At 38.5% G+C, this 20776-nt stretch overlaps 1 protein-coding gene across 1 annotated transcript in view; it reads left to right on the forward strand.

The window, feature by feature from the left end:
• Positions 1 to 20776, forward strand: part of LOC128093304 (unconventional myosin-VIIa-like) — a 30912-nt gene that overhangs the window by 2227 nt on the left and 7909 nt on the right. The window lies entirely within an intron of this gene.

A 20776-nucleotide genomic window follows, 5' to 3' on the forward strand; every position in this document is an offset into this window, starting at 1 on the left:
AAAATTTATCATGTAAAATTGAAACAGTAACAGTAAATTTTTGAAACATTTTGACATTCACCTTTTTTACATTTCAAGTTTAAACAAAATCAAACTCAAATGGAAAAGAAGTTCTGTAATTGCTAAGGGGTTCCATAAATGTAAATCGGCAAAAAAGACAAGGGTTGGTATGAGCTCACACTATTTTTTTTTAAATCTGATTTCAGGGCATTGAAATATACTTTTTCAAATTTTAACAAAATAAATTTGAAGATATTTGGTTGTGTCATTGCCAAGATATAGCTATTTGAAGTTACCCGTTTCAAAAAATGGGTGCCACGATATCTCAACACTGCTTTGACCAAAATGGCTCAAAATTTGGGTGAAGACTCGGTAAACCAGTCCTATGTGCATGACGAAGGCCTATTTAGAAAAAGTTTATTCATAAAAGATAAAAAAAATTCATATAAAAAATCATCAGTTTTTGATTTTTGTATTTTTTATAAAAACATTTTTTTGATATTGGGCTTTGCCAAAAACGCTCACAAAATTTGACATTTCGCTTTGCCCATGGCAAAATTTGAAACTGATATCGTCTGCTACTCACTAAAATCATGAAATTATTTCATGAAACTTCCAGGAGAGATAGAAATAATATTTTTGATGGATTTCATTAATTTTCTGTAATGTTAAATTTTTGGATTTTCTACATGTATGTAACCCCTTAATCTGAAATTTTCTTAATTTTTGTCTCATTCTGCTGTCGTAGAAAAATAGAAAAGCACTCAACCGTCAATACCAGCTGTCACACTGATGTTGACGTTTCAACCCCATTGTTCGAAAATATCCGAGTTCGTGGTTTCGAGCTTTTGACAGCTGTCAATCGTTCCAATCAGCGAATTTGGATTCGCTCATTCGAATGCAAATTCGCTCTGTGCAAATTGTGGGAAAACCTATAGCGATTTGGTGGTGTCTCCCAAACATTCCAGCTGGAGTATGACCCCGAAACAACTTTAAAGTTTCCGTCAGTGGGGGTGACTATGGGTCAAAAAACGATACACTTCTCGTAATTTCTTAATAACAAAAACAATTTGAATAACATCGAAAATCTTTTATCGTAGAATTCTTCTTAGATAGTTTACTGACATTTTCCCAAAATATGGTGTAATTTGATGGACTCTACCTTAAATGGCAATCGTTTGAGGGGGTGACATTGGGTCAAATGAAACTAAAATGATGCTCAAATACAAAGATATAGTAAAAACAAGTCATCCAACAGTGTTTCTTGTTCGAGGGAATCGTATTGACATGCTTAAAATATTTGAAGTAGAGATTTTCAAACATTTGGGTACACAGAAAAAAATGATGGTAATATTCATCAGGAAATTGTGACAGATTTTGTGTCAAAAAAAATGATTAATTTTACCCCAGAAAATGATGAATTTTCATCAGTTTTTGATGAATATTCATCAGGTTCACATTTTTACACATTTTTTTTATGTAATATTACTCAAAAAAAGAGGTAATATTCAACCTACCAAATTTTCAACATTCCAAAATTCAACTTTTTTTTTCTGTTTACTTTTTGATCAATTCCAACAAAATTTAAAAAGTTGATTTTTCGAGAGGTCATTTTTGGCCAAAAACGTACCTCAACTTTAGACACCTGCTAAAATGACAGGATTTGTTCTAGGAACGAGACTTTTTCAGAAAAGTCATCTTAAGATGTCCCTTGCACAACCCTTTTAACAGAATTTAGTTTCATTGAGAAGTACCTGAGTATTTAAAATCCGTAAAAAAATACTTTGACCCAATCTCACCCCCAGGCCCAATGTCACCCCCACTGACGGTACTCAGAATTTTAAGATCTTAATATTTAAGAGAAAAACCGAAAATTGAGGTGAATCGAGACTACATTCTGAATAGAGTCAGCAGTTTTTAAAGCACTTTAAAGCTTAAAATTTGGATTTTGATGATCAAATTTAGTTGCCGTGTGTTTGTTCTTATACTTAAACCAACAAAAATAGCAAAATTTTGTGCAATAACATGAACAAAATTGCTTTCTCATTTTGAATGTTGAACAACATCGTTGTACTTTGGATATTCATGACTTTTTTTTAAACTTCCGGGCTCGTTTTCTCAACATGCTTTTCAACTTTATGTTGAGGTGTCGTTTTGTTAATTTTGTTAATTTTTATTTTTCCCATGGATTTATAATTGCAAATCAAAATTACTAAATCCCACTTTCGGTGCAATTTTACGCTCAACAACTCCATCGCGAACGATTAAATCAATACGCAGCTGCGTATAATCAAGCTTTAAAGCAAACATTTCCATTTTCCCACACGTGGGAGCCTAAACCAGCTCCTACTAAGTGTCAAACTTTATCAAACACAGTTAGCCACGATTTCTGCCTCATAAAATACAGTTTTTTTCGTGCCTCATCTTTTCTCAAGAAAAAAAGGCAGTTGAAAATATTTTCAAAGAAGTTGGCAAGAGACAGCAACACATTGAATTTCCACCCCAATTCACCCACGCGGAAGCAATAGCTTTAATTAAGTTAAAAAATATCTCACCTTGAGAGTTTTCCTCCCAAAAGCTCCCTCCCCCCTCTTTTTTCGGCGATTTTTGGGCGCGATTTTATCGTCGAATCATCACGACCCCCCGTCGGTGAGGGTGTGTTGGTTGTGGTTGTGGGCAGACGGGGGGTCGCACGCGAAGTTTTTCATTCGGTGTTGTTTTCTTGTTTTTGGGTGCGAAAGCGAAAAACTTGACAATGAAAAAGAAAGTTTTACCTTGGTGCAAGAGGGAAACACGAAAATAAAACGAAATGGTGAGGAGGGCGAAAATAGTTGCAGTTTAATTTGCGGTTTGCGGTATAACTTTTTTTTTTATAGTGAAGAGGTTGCATGGCTAGTTTTTTGGGCTGGATTGTGACCGTCAAGGTTGTGGTCAGATTAATAGTTTAGACAATTATGTGGGAAACCGATTAAAATTCACAGAGACAAAAATAATATTTCCTTTAAACAACATTTCTAGAGTTTTTTTGGATAGGTCCTATAAACATATGAAAGACAATAGCTTATAGATCTTAAAAAAAACTCATGATTTGAAAAAGACGCATTAGCATTTTTCAGGTTCATCGCTGCTTAATTTTAGTAAAAGTACATAAATATGTACAAAGAGCAAACATTTAAAAATAAATCGTTAGACTAAAAAAAATTAAAAAAAAATCATCGACACCTTTTAACGTAGAATGTTCTTAGATACTTTGCTAACATTTTCCCAAATCTTGTGGAGGGGGTGGTATTGGGTCAAATGAAACTAATATGATGCTCAAATACATCAATATGGTAAAAACAAGTCAACCAACAGTGTTTCTTGTTCGAGGGAATCGTATCGACATGCTACAATGTTTAAAGTGGATATTTTCAAACATTTGTGCACTTTTCGAGCAATTAAAAAAAAGTAAAAAAAAAAATGTTTTTTCGAGAGGTACCTCAATTTTGAAAGGGGTTGTTCTAGGAACGAGATTTTTTCAGCTAAGTCATATTAAGCTATCTCCTACACAACCCTTTTAACAGAATTTAGTTAGAGAGATGGTAAAATCCGTAAAAAATCACTTTGATCCAATATTTGACCTAATGATACGTCTAATTTGTGTTAAACAAGATTTATTTGTGAATTTTAGGGTCTCTGAGAAAATTATATCCAATCCATCTTTTTAGTTGAAATGTTTCTAAATACGTATGAGCTTGATTTTTCTCAAGTTCGACAATTTGACTTTTTGTAGCATTTGGCCCATTTCAAATTAACGTTTTACAATTAATGTTTATTTAAATTTATTGATCAAGTAGATAAATCCAAAAATAACAAACATCTAATTTCAGGCAATGTTTTTTTCAATTATTTTTTAAGTGAAATTATGTTGCAATCGAAAACTACTTCATATTAAAAAAAACGAAGTGTACAAGAGTTACCATCGATATTGCGATTTAAAAAAAATGCCATTAAGAGCCCTTTAAAAAAAAATATTTGGGAAATTGTCTAAGAAAAATTTAAGTTTGGTATTTTTGTCCCTTCAAATGCAAAGAAACAAAAGAATTGAATTTTTCAAGGGTGTCACCCAATCTGTTTTCACGGAAATAAGTCTCAGAAACTTTTCTCAGAAGATTTTGAATGTCCAAACATGAATCATTCGTGAATTTTTCTGATCTCTGAATATTTTGAAAATTCGGGCCGTTTTTACTAAAGACCAGGGATGTAAAATTTTTTTCGCTTGTGAACTTTCTTCACCCGCGAAAGAGAGAGTAGGCTCTCGAACTTCTCAAATTTCCTTGTTAGCACCACTTAAAATTATTTATTTCGTTTTGTTTACACATATTGCCCCCTGCAAGTGTAGTTGTTGTATCCGAGGGTGGCGGAGACAAGGCGGGACGGATAGTAGCAGTAATGAAAAAGCAACTAACTATTAATACATTTATTAAACTAGTTATAAGAATAGAGAATAGTTTGCACGTTGTTGTTCTTCTTGTTGTTGATGGTGGAATGACGGATGTTGTTGGTGGTTTGCGCGGCAGCTCAGCTGTCAGCGCGTACAGTCAGGGTGGTGCAGAACAGATGACGCCAATCCTAGCGCGCAGTGTTGCCAAGATATGACAGTAGTAATAGACTAAACCCCGGTGGTTGGTCACTTTTTCTTCTGATACTTTTTTCGTTTGTCCCCCTTTGGTTTCACAAAGCCAAACTAAAAAGTGACGTAATGTTTTACTAAAAAATAGCCCCATTCGTTTGACAATAATAAGTGTCAAACCATCGGGGTTTCAGTGTAGATGTTCTGCCGCTGATTTTTTGAGATTTCTTTTACCGATCTGTCGTGCTCGAAAGTGGAGAGCCATGTTCCCTTCCGATTTTTTCTCTTGATGATCGTCAAAAGATTTTCTTTTGATGCTGATTCTGACTAACCCATTGATACCCAAAGCTAAAGTCGATGAAAATAAAAAAAAATATTTTCATACAAATGACTTTTTTGACGCAAATATTTTTTTGGATTAAGTTCTACAGCTTTGGTCCGTTCGACAAAGTTGTAGAGCATAGAATTTCCTATGAGAATCTCACTTTTGTTAATACATTGCTATCCCGTTTTTGGCTATACGACTTTTTGATACATTTCCTTTCACCAAAAATGCCTGACTAACTTAATTTTTCTTCTAAAGGTGGCTTGAAAATCAGGCTTAAACTTAACATAATTTCTATCAGTATATATTTCATCTATTTTTAAAAGGGAAGTACCCCGGGGGTCCCGTGGTTTAGGGGTAGGCAAAAGTCCCGGTGGCATTTTTTGACACGAGATTTGTCTGATCACGCCTTCCGTCGGACGAGGAAGTAAATGTTGGCCCTGGTCTAACCTAGAGGTGTTCGGTCGATAGCTCAGTCCTGGTGTAGAAGTCGTCTCCCTGGGTCCTGTCTCGGTGGAGTCGCTGGTAGGCAGTTGGACTCACAATCCAAAGGTCGTCTGTTCGAATCCCGGAGTGGATGGAAGCTTAGGTGTAAAAAGAGTTTTGCAATTGCCTCAACAATCAAGAGAACGCCAAGGCAATGCTGTAGAGCGAACATTTTTTTTTTTAATTTTGATATGTTACGTTTCAAGACAATTGGTTCTTTTAAAAAAGGAAATGGTTCAATCATACAGTAAGAAACAATATTGAAAATGGTTGAACGCTGCAAAACATTTAACCACAACCGAATAATTTGCCTGAACACCTCGGAAAATTCAACCCAACATAGTTGCAAATCCTTTCGAAAAGTGTCGCATGATATCCCGCAGGATTATCACACCAACCCACAAACACACTCAAATGGAGCTAGTTTCGGAACTTGGCAGCTTTTTCTGAAACATTTTCTCGTCTATTAGCGAGCAAGTGTCCCATGTGATTCACTTTTTTCATACGACCCTTCGCATGTCCTCAATTTTAACAAAAACAACAAACAACACGACAAAAACACACAAAAAGGATTTTCTGGAGCGGAAACTTCAGCTCTCTTTTCTCTGTTCTGTTGTTGTCGTCACAGGAGTTTTCCCATTTTTGCAAAAGCCTTCTCTCGCTCACAAATACATGCAAAGTCGTGTTTAGACGGGATTAAAAAGGATACATTTTGGATGTGTTTGTGATTGTGTGTTTGTTCACGTGTATGCGTGAGTTGTTTATATTTATTTTTTTCAATGAAAAGGACGAGAGAAAAGGGAGAATGGGGAGGATGATGACAAGAGCGAGAATCAAGTGAGAATTGATAATAAAAGGTTGGAAATCGTGCCGATCCACGTGTATGTGTGAGTGTTTTCTGAGCGATTTCCTCGGAAATAATGGCAAAAACATACACAAAACAGCGGCGAAGCAAGATTGGGCTAAAATAATGCTCTCGACTTCAGCTGTTTCTTTTCAAGCTTGATATCGCCAGCACACACGCACTTGGCACACATCTGGAGCAAAACCAGGCAGGGCAAGACATTGAAAGTATAAAGGAGGGAAACACAACAAACAAACCAGGCAAACCAGAAACCGAAACCGATAACGTCTTTTTATCGTTGAGTTAAGTTTGTGTTTGCTTTCCGAACTGTGGAGAATGGTTGCGAAATGTTTGAGGAAAGAAGAAGAAGTAGAATAAAAAAGAGTAGAATGTGTAGAGTACATATTAGATGAGTTTCACAGCCTTTGGCTCGTGTTTCAGTTTATTTTTAATGGGTGCAGTTTTCTTTTAATTTATAGGAGGTGATGAAATTTGAGCAAGTCTGGAACAACAAGGGGAATCCCCAGGCGAAAGAAGATTTGGTTTTATTTTTTAAAGGTTTATTAAGGTTTATGTTTGTTCCTAAGAATCCATTATTTTATCAAAATTAAGTAAATGGATTACATAAAGTTGATGTTTAAATGTTAACTAACAAAATAATTAGCTTTTTGCATTATTCAACTAAAATATAATGTTTTTGAATAATCTAAACCACATTTATCTGCTTTTATAAAGTTAAGTATAACTCTCGAAACATTAGTAAGCTAAAAATATTTGAAAAAAAGTACTAAAATAATTTGTTTTTAAAAAATATGAAGTTTCAATAGTTATGCTTAACTTTTAAAAAGTAAATAAATGTTCTTAAAAACTGTTTAAAACTTTATATATTAACATAAAAAGATATTGCGTGGTAGTAGAATGTGTTTAGCCAAAAAACTTCTTTCCTAACCTTTTATACTTCCAATATTATTGCTCTTAAAGACTGAATCTCTCCTTGCATAATCAAATTGCAAAAGTTGTTGTAAACTTTCCCAAAGCAGACACCCTTTCTCGCAAAAGACATCATATTTCACTGCTCTCCGAGACTCTCGTTCAACGATCAACCACTTGAGAAGTGTGTACTTGGCCCCGGACAATCCACTTCGCCCGTTCGTAAGTTTTGCAAAAATCCACCAAAGTGCTTACCGGCCGGTCAGCCAACCGGCCATCCATTGTTTTTATCGACGCTCCTTCAGCGCTTCGGTTCGGTATGGTTCGGTTGGCTCGGTCGACCAACAAAGCTTGAGTTAATATTTTATTGTGTTTACTTGGCCAAAGGAAATATGCTCAGCAAAAGGCTATATGGTCAAGCGAGAGTGAAACGCTCATCTTGTATGCAGTGGCGAAGGGTTGTGGAACCATTGATCAAACTCGCTAACGAGCCATGATTCCAGTATCACGGCTGGCCGGGCAGGCGCAGGATATGCAATCTGTCCGAGGTTTAATTGACTGCGGCACATAATTTGACTTGTGATGGTGGCCACCACCATTGCTGGGTGCGCAACATGGTTGGGTATGAAAATTGTACTGCACTTTGGGGAGTTCTGTGTGATGGAATGAGTGTAGAGTTATTAGGTTAGCACAAATTATGGCACAGTTGATTGATTCACTGGAAATTGACAGTCTGGGATGGATATTTGCTTTTGGTTGGTCAAATCAGATACCTAAGATCAATTTTTTTATTTGTTTTGATTCTTTTTTTTGTTCTCTTAATAAAATAATTGAAATATAATGTTTTCCAATTAGTCATGTTACATTTATATACAATTTTAAAGTTAAGTATAACTTTTCAAACTTGTTTTGAATAGAATTTCCGTATTATTTGTCAAATAATGACGCTCGATTTATTTACTGCACTGTCTTGGGTGGCGTTTTGCATCGACCGTGCAGTAAAAAATAGAAAATAATAGTTTCAATAGTTATACTAAACCTTTGAGAAGTAGATAAATGTTAGACCAAATAAACGAAAACTTTATATGTTGATAATAATCTATTTCTCACTGTCTCAGCAAACAAATTTCAAGTTAAAATTTCAAAACGGAATCATTCCTCTCGAAAATTAAAAGTTTTTCGTCATTTTAGGTGCAAATTCATTGTATTCCGTCTTTCAAGTGGTGACATTCTTTGTGCAACTGGTCCCAGGAGTGACATCTGACCAGGAACAAACATCCCCATCCCATCGGCTACCATTAGGTCGATGATTGCTTTCCACCACGCACAGTGCCACGACTTGGACGAGCTGCCAGACTTCTTTCTCGAAGCCCCCGTATGTGTATGTTTGCCTTTTCAATTTCCGTTTTCCTTTCGCCGTCGCCAAACCAGGAACCATACAGAACCCTGGCATGCACCATCGTAGCGAGTACTTCACTGCCATGTAGTCATTCATTTACATACCGTTTGCTTAATTCGACTCTTCCCCTCTTACGCTGATCAAGTCGTTGCGGCAGAGTCGAACCAAGGACGGCTTCCTCCAGTAAGAGAATGCTTGTTTTTAATGAGTTCTGCCCTGGTCACGTTAGTTCATCGTTCTTGGCTTCCTCCCTGCAGTTATGATTACGACGACGACGACGGCCATCCAGAAGTTCTCTGTGTTCTGTCTGCTGTCGCCATTATTACTTCCTCCAACGAAAACAAATTGAACGTCGGAATGGAAAACACGGAAACTTCGTAACACTTAAGTTTGGTTGGTTGACGGGGTTTCCGGATTTTTTTCGGTGTAAACAACCTCAAAAATGCCGAAACTGCCGTCGCGTGACGCCGGCATCCACGCTAAGTTTACAAAAATGGCGCTGGGAATTCGTTGGGGGGTAATTTCATTACAATAAATTTGATAGAGTGCCGAGGGTTACTGCCGGTTCGTGACACGGCCAAATTCAGCAAAACGACCGCCGTTTGGGTAGGTGACTGGAGTAGGGGAAAGTGGGGCAAGTGTAACAAGCTAAGGAAATGCTCGTTATAACCCATTAAAAACGTTAAAAAATCTGTCGGATTTTTTATAATCATCTTATTCTAGGTCTTGACTAAGACTTTGATAGAACAAGTTTTTAAAAAAATCTGTTTTTTAATGTAAAAAATTGATTTTAAAATTTTTGATTTTTCGTACGTTCTACTCAACTAGTGGGGCAAGACGAACAACCCGTTGGGGCAAGAGGAACAATGCATGAAACAACATGCTAATTTACCAACAATTGAACTGTTATCACTTAGATACGTCAGATTAGGATGTATTTGAAACGTTTCTGTCATTTTTAGATTAAACAATAATATTTTACAAAAAAATTGCGAAAAAAATATTACTTAGATGATAAATAGTAATTTTTCATGATATTATTATATCGTGTATGGACAATTTTTTAAACAATTGTTTATCAGTTTTTAAGAACTTTTATGTATTTTTTTCACAATAAAATATGTTGCTGCAGCAATTCGTATTTTTTTCCATACTAAAAATCCATATGGTTCACTTGCCCCACCTAAGCAAGATTTTTTTAAATCTCTCTACAAAAATAACCAAAAGATAAATCATACTTCATAATAGGTGCAAGTCATTGGTAGGGACACTACTGATCTAGGAAAAATAGCATTTTGAAAAAATGAGCCTTAAAACGAACCTTAAGGCTTATTTTGTACTTTCCAAATATTATAAGGAAACAATGGTTTTGAAAAAAAACTTCATTCAATCTTATGCCCCGTGGCGTTTACGTCATTTTGGCGGTTATGTGGTAGTAGAATCAGCTAATTGCATTGCTAGCAACAATTCCTCGTACTGGAAAAAATCAAAATTGTAAAGATTACGGCCTTACGAGCGATTGTTCCTCTTGCCCCATATGGTCGTCTTGCCCCACCTTCCCCTACCAACGAGATGCTCGTCTGCGGTGTTGGATAGGCCGTTGTGGTTGTTTGGGAAATTAAAATATTCTAGTTATTACTTAACGGACACCATTCAGTGTGGTTTTTGTTTTAGGGGCTTTTATGTGGGTGCTGGAACAAATATATAATGTTTTAGATTAAGTTAAAACTGATTTATCTACTTTTTAAAAGTTTAGTTTAGCTCTGTAAACTTTGTTTTAGGCCGTTTTCAACAGTTTTTTTAGATAACATATAAAATACCGACACAAAATCAAATCATTTAACTCTGCTTATATTTGATTGTCACTTGCTGTCAGAAAACTAGTTCAGAAAGTTACACTTAACTTTTAAAGAGCTGATAAATGATGTTATTTCTGAAAAAATACATTATATTTTGTAAAAAAATGCAATAGACAATTTTACATTTCAAGGTAGACAAGGTTCAAGGTTTCAATAGTTATACAAAACTAGTTAGTAGTTAAATACAGTTTAACTCATTCCAATATTTTAAATATTGATATTTTTCGGTAAAATTTGCTTAAACTTTCAAAACGAGCCTCTTTTCTCATACCTTAGGTGAGAAAAAACCTATTCACATATGCAAATTACCGCTCAATTTACATGAGCGCATCAATATACTGGAGAGTGTCATTCGAACAACTTACTTCACACATGAGATGCTCGCACGCTCGGCTTGGCCCAGCTCAGCCAAGCCGCAAAAGTGTGCTCCGAGCTCGTAAAAAGGAAGGCAAAACAACAACAACAGATCGGCTCCGTTTATACTTCATCAGCTGCAATCATGCATGCAGTAGAATGTTATGAAGCTCTGAAAAAAAGTTGAAATTTTTGTTTACTTTAAGTTAAAGTTTTCTGCTGTTCATGAAAATATTATTTATCAATTTTTATAATTTAGGGAAAACAAATATTTTAAGTAGTTACTTTATTCACGCTATTTTTACAGTGCACTTCCAGTCGGAAATAATTACTTGAAACGATCATGAAAGTTTTATGTTCGGTCGGTTTTGATCTCAGCTCGTCGTCGTCGAGAGCTCTTCTTCACTTTTCTTCACCAGAGTAGAGGAGCATCCGAGCGGCGAATCTAATTACACTTATTAGTCCAATGATGGATTAGCGAAGCGCGCGCGCACAGGCTTTTCTTCAACATTTCGTCATCGTCGTCGACGTTTTTGTTGTACGGTTGATGAGATTAATTTCGTTATCGATGAGCCGAGTTTGATATGGTTTTATATGCATTTTGCTGCGAGGCTTTCGTTATGTTGAATTGCGCTGATTTTGCGTGCAGATAGTGCGCTGTCCATTTTTCCATACATCGCCCTGAATGGAATGTTTGGCTGGTGGTGAGAAATCGGTTTAGCTATGGTTAAGGCTTACAACAATACTGCATAATGGTAGGTTTCGATGCTAACTGTATACTTTTTTGATTAGTGAGTTGAGCTTTTATGAGCATAGCCAAAATAACGGAACTACCATCAAATGAAAGCTTATTTAAAAGTATCTGGTAGATTTGTTTATCTTAATTTGTGTAATATTTCATGAGTTGCGCAATGAAATACTTTTTGACCTATGCTGAATCCAAAAATCTTTGTATATAAAGTTTAAGTCAAACTTGGAGTCAATTTATCTACTTTTTAAAAGTTTAGTGTAACTATCTAAACTAACTTTGTTGTCTTTTTACATAGTATTTTCATTATTTTTCAAAATTTCAACTAAAATCAAGTGTAAACAAAGTTTATTCTGACCAAATGATTCAACTTTGAATGTTTGCAAAGTTATACTAAACTTTTGAAAAGCAGATAAATATGTTCTAGCTTGTGCAAAAACTTTATATGTTCACATTTTCCGCTTCTCCGTGTGGAAACTGTCCGGAATGACTTACTTTCAATTAATCAACAGCGAAAACAACACACATTTCGACCGATCGTTGCAACTGATATGAAACGGCGCACGGTAGCAGCAAATTGAAAGGCAAACCTGCGCACGTTGGCTCATTTTTCGAGTAACTACTTTTTAGCAGCTATTGATATTACCATAAATCATGTGAACACAATTCCAGAACCAGAATTGGTCGCGTGGTTCAGCCGCGGGTCACCTCTACAGAGAGGCTGGTTCTGTGCCTATTTATGGCAGTAGTTTGTACCAATTTATGTCGCTTAATTGAATCTAATCGAAATCAACATTCTCCTCGCGCCACGCTGGCAGTGCTGCCAGCTTATTACTATTCAATTAATTCGCCGAATGGTTGAAAGGGTTTGCGTTGAATGCGATCTTGTCACTGTCGGTCGATCGCGGGACTCGCAATGATTAATATCTCGCGATTGCGACCCCAAAGGTTTGCAAATTTGCAGGTTAGCTTTTGTTGGTCGAGCACTTATCAGCCAGCTGTATCGGTACTTGGCAGCTGATTCGGATCTCTGGACAACCGGAGTAGACCCCCAATGGGTTGCTGCTAATGAGAGTGGATTTGTTTTACCTCTTTGAGCAATTCGCTGGTGGACACGCGAACTAGAACTGGCCGACAGCCGGGTTCCATAAATCTATCTCCAAGTCCCGTGGGACAGGCCCATTGACGGATAGATTGACATTTACTCATGCTACCTGTAACCCGGTCGTTGCGATCGCGGGCTTAAGCTTAAGAGGTACGGGTGTACGGGCAGGGTAGACCCCGCCCAAGTTATGTGCCAGCGAAATCATGTTCACGATCGAGGAATTATTTATAGCTCACTGGAGCGGATTTTGTCACGCACTCGAAACCACTTCCAGCTGAAGTTGATGAATGTGGAGACCACGTCAATCGAACCCAAACACTGGATCTAGATTTGCATAATCAAATCCGACCGTGTAGCCAAACTTGCGGAATGCTCTAATTGACCAACCGAACCTGTATCGAAACTGACACCCAGAGTGTCACTCAAGTAACACAAGTCCTATTGCTTCCCGGTCTGAGCACCTTTATTTTCCAACACAGTTCGACAAGATCAAGGTTAGGCCGCGGTGGTGCCAAGCCCTTTGGCACCAAACTAATTGTGTACTGGCGCGGCGACAACGACGATTGCTTGGAAAGTTGTCGAAACAAAATATAGTGCAAGTCAGACACGTTTTTGCTCCGGTTTACTTATTCATGTTCACTTTCCTTCGCTTTTCTAGGCTCTTGGAGGTGAACTTTGTGACCGGATTTGTTTTTTTTACCTGTTTTCTGTTATGGATTTACGGTAGCCACGGCGCAAAATGTCAGTTTGTTGTTCTGTCTAGATTCAACACTTAAATGATTTAAATATTTGCAAATGAAACTTGTGGTTTTCACGAAGAATTTGAAAATATATAAAGTTTTAATATTTACCTAAGTATGTTTTAGATAGATTTGAAAACTTTAGTACAACTATTAATACTTTGGCAATTTCGATTTTGAAAGAACAAGGACAATTTGATACCTTAGAAGTTCGCAAATATTTTAAGAAAATCAAAAAAATAAATTCTTTTGTCCGTAAAATTCTAATCTAAAGTTAAAATAGTTATTATAAATAGTTCTTATAAATAGGCTAATTAACCCTCTACAACCCAACCCCCCCTTTAGACGGGCTTCGATTTAAAAAATCCATTTTTCAACCAATTTTTGATCTTTAAAAAGCATTGGAAAGAAGAACTCTTAAAATTTTGGAAAATTTATGGGTTGGAAGTTTTACTTGTTTAATGTGACTTTGCCAATGTTTTTAAAAATGTCATTTTTTTAGAGGTCAACTTTAGCAGTGTTTTTTACTAATATTTCTTATATTTTAAGTAAAAAGAAGTATGCAGTAATTTTTCTAGTGCCCCAGACTATGCCTCTACGCATTTATTTACAATTTAAATGATACATAAGCTATCAAATGTTGCTATAAACCTAAAATTTGGATCGATGCTAAAAAAAGTCACCCCCTTATTCGATTAACGCATTCAAAGCCATTAAAATCTCACACATTCCAACCAATTTTTCTCTTATCTCAACTCAAAACACCACAAAACTGTCATAAACCCTCGTTAAGAAAGCGACAAAGTCCATAAAATCTTCATTAAACATCCATCTGCCTTCCGGATGCTCAACCCACCCAGAATTCATGCCAGAAGAGGTTGTTTCCTGGTTGTTAAATCCAGTGTCATCCTGAAATCTGATTCGCACAAAGTATATATGCCGTCGTCGTGTCACCTCGTTAGCCTTCGGCACAGCCATAAAACAAGGATATTGTTTGAAGCGGCAGCTGACGCTGAGAGGAGTGAGAAAAGAGGGGATTTAGTTTAAAACTTTCAAGGATGGCAGCCCGGTTGGCTCCTCGCGGCGGGATGACTCACGCAGAAAGGATACTGTGTTGACGTTGGTTGAAGAGCGACTGTTTTCTCTCCCTTTGGATGAATTTTTCGGATTTTATTGATTGTGATGTAGAAGTGGAGGGAGTGAGCTTTGTTCTATTTGATTGTGCAATCAATTTCATCGTTCAGTAACGGTTTTATGCGAAGGTTTGGCACTGCTGAGTCACTGGGAGGGTTTGGTGAAATGTTCTTTTCGTTTACTGATTAGGAAAGCAAACAAAAACTCTTGGTTTGACTACTGATGTAGATTTTCGTCTGTCAGATAGCGTTCTGATGGGAAACCTAAAAATACAATGTTTTAGTCAAATTTAAACTACATTTATCTACTTTTTTAAAAGTTTAGTGTAACTATTTAAACTTGAGTTTTTGAACTTTTTATACATTTTGAAGTAAAATTCTTAAGCATATTGGATGTGAGTCAATTTTAATATTTATTCGACTCATATTCCCATTGATAAACCTGTTTCAGGTAGTTTGAAGAGTTGTACTAAACTTTTGAAAAGTATATAAAACTTGTTCAACTCAACGCAAAACATTATATGTTTACATTTTGTCACCCAGCATGATGCCCGCTTTCGATTAGTGCCCTCAAACAGACCCGCACCGCACGTCCCGCTGAGTCACAGAAAGTTTTATTGAAGCTGAAGTCTGGTCAACATGACATATTGGACCACGACGGTTTGTGGTTACAATGTATACCGGAGAGACCCCACCCGTGGTGCATGTCTGGCAAGTAATCATTCCGGGGCACTCGCTCGCTCGCGCCGGGGGTCCCGTGTAATTATGAGTAGTTGTGCTCTGGATTGATTTGCCTATCAGATAAAACCTTCGACAAGCAATTCGTGAGAAAATCATGATATCGGTCTCGTACGACGCCTTCGGTCTCTAGAGAGCTTGGCAGGGGGTTCAGAAGTTTATCAGAGTTTCAATTTCGACGCAAGTCTTACCACCTAAGTGAACCGATCAGCAGTGCAATAATATATTTCTGAGTGTAATTATTGCCACATTATAGGCATTATGCAAATGGTGCACATACACCGATAGTGAAACAGCTCTATCTGGGCATGGTTGTTGGATTGGACGGCTGAATGGCTGGTCGGCCGGTCAGTTGCCTGCAATTGGAGACGACGGTTTGTTAGGACTTGAGTTGTTCCCTTGCAAGAGGCTGACAGAACAATTGTATGGTTCGTTTTGGTATGGGGTAATTGGGGCAAGATGGGATATAATTGAATAGTTTGATACATAAGTGTGAAGTTTTTGTTTTGTAGTCAAAAGTAAGTAATTGTCTGCACAAATCATTCGAAATATAAACTTTTTAACAAAGCTAAACTTCATTTATCTACTTTTGAAAAGTTAAGTATAACTTTTGGAACCTTCTCAGTTAGGATTTCTTTAACTTTTTCGAGTTGAAAACTCTGTTTGTATAACGAACTGTATACATTAAATTTAAAATGAGTCATAATTTTCTCAGTTGGGATAGTTTGAATAGTTATACTTAACTTTTTAAAAGTAGATAAATGTGCTTAAATAGTTAACAAAACTTTATATTTTGATATTTTTAGGTTCTTCTACAACCCAGTAATACATTTTTCAGTAATTTTTCTTTCCTTTACCCCAGAGTCTTAACCCCATAACTCCATTCCCTCCCTGAACCCGACCTCTGGCCCAGAACCCAGCGCAGTTCAAACTAGCTAAGCTTTTATCGTTCACATTATAATAACCCGCGCGATTAATCACCATTATAATAAGACATTCGTTCGACTTGTCTCCTGTCTACCGCGGCGGTCCCTACACCCTAACCCCTCTCGACTGTGGAGATCGATAAGACGGTGGTCAAAGTAAACACTTTGTAGCAGATCTCTCTGCGGTGCGGTTCCACTTTGTCTCACCGATTGAAGCTGAAGGCTGGAGATTGTTTGGACTGTCAGTCCGCTATCAGGGTGATTAAAACTGAGAAGTTGCGTCCTGCGGAGGAGGTCGAGATATTTGGGTCATTCGCCAACTCTACATTGTTGCGAGGGCGAAATTCGTGTGGGATTTTCAAGAATGCTTTTGAAGTGGGTGTTCTTGCGCAGACCACTTGGAATGTCAACCCGGGATACAACACGTGCCTGGGGTGTCCTGCAAAAGAATTTCGCGCCAAAATTGCTCGATCAAAACAACAGAAATCGAAACCACCTGCAATGTATTTTTAACAGCTTGCAGACAGCTGCATGAATTCACCTGGTCGCAAGTCGCTTTTTTTCTGTCAGACAGTCAGAAACGGGAGAATCCCTCGAAAACGAGTTTGACCGGTAGTCAGCGTCAGGTCGTCTTCTGGGAGACGATGCGACGCGAAGTACGCGCGAAGAACGACGTCGGAAATAAACCGGTACAAATACCTGCTGGCGAACCTGCTACGCGATGGAACATAACCTTGAAGTCGTAATCGAAGCTGACTGGTTTGCCGACGTTGAAACAATGCAGGTTGCTGGAATGATGCGACAGCGAAATGCTTTTAGACGATTTACTAGAATCAATCAAAGGGCAATGACTCACTTCATGGAGGCTACACCTGTAGACTGACAGATTGACAGAAGTACTTACCTGTTCAAGTACCTTAAAGCATTATACATAAAGTACTTACTTGAAAATTCTGGATCTTAGAATTCAAACAAAGAAACTTAACGTTAGTTCAAAGATATTGAAGTCCGTATTAGAAGAGAGCATCACAAAAAACTAAACGACAGCTAAATTTCCCAACATCGTCCACATGTTGTTCACCAACAGTATCGAACCGTCTTCGCACCCAAAAAGTAAACATCCCGTTACAGTCCAGTGTTGAAACCCGTCGTCTTCACAGCGCGATCGCATCTTTGGCACGTGTTTGGAAATCACTAATCGGCCAACCCAGAGTCTTTCAAAACTCCACATTTCGACTGTCCTACATCCGAGTCGCATGAGTCACTCCATCCGTCCGTCGTCGTCACAGTTCCACGGAATTCTCGCGCGCGCTCTTTTTTGACGCAATCGATGACGAATGTTGGGGCCTTTTCCAGCCTTTTATCGACATCGTGCTGAAAGCGTTTGGGGCTAGCATGCATAATTATGTGGCGAAAATAGTACCAACAAAAAAACGCGACAATCGATAAGTCGGAAATGGTGCCAAAATTGGCCAAGAGAAAAGAGTGTTGGCGTTTGTGGTGAGAGAAGCAAAAAAAAAAAGGCATGGAATTGTGAAAGGTGAGAAGAAATAACGAAAAAATCATAAGGCTCGAAGGAGAAATAAAAAAGAGAAACAGATAGGCGGTGAGAGACGACTTTGTGGCCTATGTAATGTTGTGGTTTGGCTGTTCGAGCTGTTCGATTAGGAGAATGCAAGCTTCGATAAAGGTCGTAGAAACGGTAGTTTGGAATGGATTTAGCTGAGGGTCAAGTCCAGACAAAAGTAGGTCAGCGGAAAACCGTAGTAGGGTGGGACTATAACTAACCTATTGACAGATTGACAGTTGTACTTACCTGAAGTTACTGGAATCACACACATGTTTCACTTTATCGTACTTACTCAGGGTTTCTGGAACAAGAAAAATATTCCCAATCACATATCGTGACTTCGATCTTGAAGTCCGTATTAGAGGAGAATAATTTTCTTGATATTCTCATCAATTGTTTCGTTGAACCCCACAGTGATACTTATGTTTTGAAGTCCGCACTAGAGGTGAAAATCTTCAGCTGACTCAAAGGCTTTCTAAACTTGAGCCTTCTCAATTCGAGAAGCTCTACAACGGCCGGTAATTGGATAATCAACCCGTTTCCCACATTTCACTAACCCCTCAAGTGCCAATTGCAAGTGAGTGCACACTTGTTCGACGTAATCAGCTCGCACTCCTTGGAATAAATCTCGCAATTGCCATTGGCGGTGGCGGCGCGTAATTCACTGGAATTGCCCTCGTCCGTTTATGAATGGCTCTCGATACATGTCTCACATAAAAACACCCAACGCAGCTGGGTCGACTGCCACGTGCCACCAAATGTGCGGGACGGCTCCACGATGAACAATTTATGTTATTAGCGGGTTTTGCGCGCACGCGGGAAAATCCCTTCCTTCAGATTTGCATACCACTGTGAGCGCGAGTTGGCCTGGAATGTAGCCTGAATTTCAAAAAGTGTCACTTTTGCTGATTAAACAAAGCTCGGCTCACCTCTTGCGGGGAGTTCCCCAACAAAGTTGCAGTTTTGCCCGCAGGGCATTTCTGCAAACACGAAATTTTTACCTTAGGGAGGTCGAACACGGGGTGCCCCCGTTGCTCGTTAACTTTTATGCGATTTCAATTTATGCAACTCTGTCAAGTGTGCTCATTTACTTGGGCAAACACAATTGCCACTTGAGCGGAGGTTTAATTAATTGTGGCATAAATTTTGCACCCGCAAGGGCTCGATGTCCACCGGGTATAAATCTGCCCACTCGTTGCACCCGATGGTAATTGAAATATTATATGAGTATTGTTTTATCTAAATCACTCGCCCAGGCGCATTTTAATTACTGTCTGTACCTTGCGGGGATTGGCCGCGCCGCACACATGGGTGTGGAAGGACTAATCCAGCTGAATGGGTTATTTGACAGACGTGTTGCAGGCAAACTGCAACTGTTGACAGCTTTGACAGATTGACAGAGTGTACTTACCTGAAAGGGACACAAATCACACCTTAAACTGCAACATAGCCGGATCACTTACCTGCAAAATTTTAATTATTCAAGAACAAACCAAAGGTACTTTGATTTTGATGTCCGTAATAGAAAACGCACTTAAATCTACTGAACCACTTACCTGCAAGCGAATTATTTCAAACTCAAACCAAAGGTACCTTGATTCTGACGTCCGTAATAGGGAAGTTCTGCAATTGTAAATGACTGCAGCGCCACGCCTAACCCGGTACCGCAACCCATTGTAATGGTACTTTTACGAGCTGCTAATGATCCACATTTAATCCGCGTATAGTGTCCATTCAGCGCTCGCCACTTTGGAGGCACTCCAACCCAGAGGACATTCTCCGCTGCAAGAGCCAATACATATCCGCAGTAGCCGCCGAGCTTTCAACAGGTGGCGCAGCATGTGATTTTAATTGGTTTTTACAGATTTATAACTTCTGGGTAACCCTTGGTGCTTCATGACGCGGGGGGCATTCCCTAACACGGACGTAGAAGTCGAGGTTCTGCTTTTGTTATTTGTTAATTTTTGCTTTCAGGTAAGTGGTATAATAAAGGATTATGTTAGGGTAAGTATTATTCTGTCAATCTGTCAACACTTTCAATATTTGTATCTTTCATTTGATGGGCTAACTCTCATCAAATGCATGACTCTTTCAAAGTTATCTGCGAATCGCGCCATCGGCATTAGCCGGCGACCGCCGCCGCCGGTAGCAAATTACCTGGCACTTGATTTATGAATCATACCGCCAGGGGAAATGTGTTTCTAATTACCACTTCAGAACAACTCGGAACCCGTAAGTCGTGATCATGTTCCAGTGCGCGTGGCGATCTATCTCCCCCTAGCTGCAACATTGAAGCAGATCTTGCTCGTTTTAGGAACTAATTACTTAATCATGGCGGGTAACGAGATGCCAGCCTTCTCCGGTGTCCGTTGACAAGCGAGATAACCTTCGAAGATTCGAAGGGCCTGACCACGGAGTGCAGCGTTCTCACGGTTCCGATTCGCAAATTGAGCAGGGTAATTGCTGGAGGGTGAAAATGCTACCAAAGATCACCGTTGTAGCTATGTGGCCTCCTATCGGATGATATCTTGGCGTGAAATTATTCAAACAGTTTTTTTTGTACTACAAAATGAAGATGTAGCTGAATCGGAGCATGCCCTTCGGAATTCCAAGATTCCGTAATGCTTGAAAGATTTCACAGGCGCAAATTCAACCATGCAAATCCGAGCTTGAACCGCTCATTCCTTCGATAACAAACAGAGAGAGAGAAAAACACAATTCCACATACCCAGCGCCGTTGTTGAGCAAGTTATCATTTGCTCGATTGATACGTCCTTCGTGATGCGATTAATTACGAAATCAAACATTGCAAAGCCTCGTGGAAACAGTGGCGGCGATTCCCCGTTTGAAATTGTCGAGACTGCTGATAGAGGGAACTCACGGAAGCGGAACCCTGACGGTGCGGAAGCTTTCCAAAGACAGCGAGGGGTCTTTGCGTCTTTTTTCAAAACAAACAATGGACGCAGTGATGTGCCCCCTAGGTGATGGTGGTGAGTTGATGACTAAC

Source organism: Culex pipiens, chromosome 1, assembly GCF_016801865.2.
Source record: "Culex pipiens pallens isolate TS chromosome 1, TS_CPP_V2, whole genome shotgun sequence".
Classification (NCBI taxonomy): Eukaryota; Metazoa; Arthropoda; class Insecta; order Diptera; family Culicidae; genus Culex; species Culex pipiens.